A 2,115-nucleotide genomic window follows, 5' to 3' on the forward strand; every position below is an offset into this window, starting at 1 on the left:
TTGCAGGGTGGGTGGGAAGAAGGAGAAGAGGTGGGGCCGGGGGCGGGGCCGGATCCAGGGGCAGGGCTTCCTTGCTTGCCACCTGGTCTCTGGGTTTCTCCTGGCTCTCTCTGACCTGCCCCTCCTCTCTTTCCTGCTGCCCCTTGAGGAGAATGTGAACTCTTACAGAAGACAGTCTCTCGTTGCACTTGTTAGGCAGTGATCCTTGACTTATTCCCCTACACACACACACTCACACACACACCGAGGACAGAAGCTAATTAATTCTACCTCTGAGACATCTTATTAACCACCTCTTTCTCCAAGCCATCCTCAGTGCTACAGGCTCTGTTTCGGCCCCATGATTTTTTGCTTGAACCATTGCAGTAGCCTTCTGATTAGACTCTCTCCTTCCACTCTTGTCTTTGTCTAAACCACCTCCCAGACAGCAACCAGAGGGATTTAAGATGTATATGCAACATATTACTCTTCTGCTTAAAACCTTTCAATGTCTCAACAGTATCTACAACCCCTTAGCATTTTATATGAGGTCCTCTGCAATCCTTTTCTGATAACTCAATACTTGAGCCCATCAACTGCCATTCCTGGAAGATAGTAGGGCCTGGGACAACTCAACCAGCACTGGCTGCCCCCAATACTCCCCCTTGAGAGGCCACACTGTCAGTAATGCTCATAGGCCCCTTTTGTTATTGTTCAGTTGCTAAGTCATGTCCAACCCTTTGCGATCCCATGGACTGCTGCACTCCAAGCTTCCCTGTCCTTTACTATCGCCTGGGGTTTGTTCAACCTCATGTTCACTGAGTCAGTGATGCATCAAACCATCTCTCCTTGGAGTATCATTAAAGAGAGAATTTTCAAAATTAAATTTTAATGATGTCCATTAAGGAGAATAAGGTACAGCCACTCTGGGTCCCCTCCCTACAAGTATAAGGCCCAAAGGATTTCTCCCAATTGTCCTATCCAAGCAATGGGCTGCCAGTAGATTTCCCTTGGGCTCAGGCTTCGGATGCCTTTGCTCCAAGATTCCCACAGTTATAATGCCCTTCTGTCTTTGCAGTACCTATCTATCTTTCAACACCCAGTGAAAATGTCACTTCCTCCAGTAAACCCTCCAGGATTGGCCATGATCACAATTAACTCTTGCCCCACCACCATATAATGTTACTTATTCTGCTTTGGAATTCTTCCTGACTTAGGTAATCACTGGTCATGTATATGTCTTCCTTTCTCTCCTGCCTAGACTAAGAATTTCTCAAACCCACCCATAGCTGGCAGCAGAATGCCTGATCCAGAAGAGACATGATACAACTGGATGAAATCCTTCAACTTCACTGCATCTGAAGCCCTAGGTAGGCCTAGAAAGGATCCCAGGCAAAACCTCATATAACCGCCATCCTCCCTTTACTAGGACATCTCCATCTTGACTGGATCACGTGCCATTTTGCAAGCACAAACTGGTTAGGCAGCAGAGCATTGCAAAAGGACCAAAGCTTATACTTCCCTTGCAGGTCAGACTGGTTTGTGGTACAATATATAGTTGTGGAAAATGTAACTGGTATAGTTCACATGACAATGCAATGTAGAAAAACTTCATGGTGCCATAGAAAATAACTGAGTTTCCAAATACAAATATCTGTATCTCCTACTCTGGGGAAGCTTCAGACTCCTATCTGCTTCAGTCTACTGTTGGGTTCCATCCACATCCCTTCGGACCTTATAAACCATGTTACAAAGTATCCTTTTACAAAAGCAGGCATCTTACTTTGTGTTGTTCTTGCATCATTTAATGCATGTTTGTTTTCTCTCCAGTTACATTACAAGCTACACTCTGGTGTGGTTTCCTCATCCCTAAAACTGGGACAAGAATCCTTGGCCTACCCAGTTTACCAGGCTGCTAGAAGGTTCTCATCTGCTAATATTTATAGTATATGTGATAATGTAATTATGGGATGCTCTTCCAGAGTACTGTCTATTTTATTATTATGTTTTAAAACCTTTATACTCTATCACTCAGATATGTGTTTCTGACATTCCACATTAGGAACCAAAGCCTTTATTGTGAATTCCTGGAGACAATGCTTTAAATCATGGTTTCCCAAATTTGCCTAAAGAATT

Source organism: Bos javanicus, chromosome X (assembly GCF_032452875.1).
Source record: "Bos javanicus breed banteng chromosome X, ARS-OSU_banteng_1.0, whole genome shotgun sequence".
NCBI classification, from domain to species: domain Eukaryota; kingdom Metazoa; phylum Chordata; class Mammalia; order Artiodactyla; family Bovidae; genus Bos; species Bos javanicus.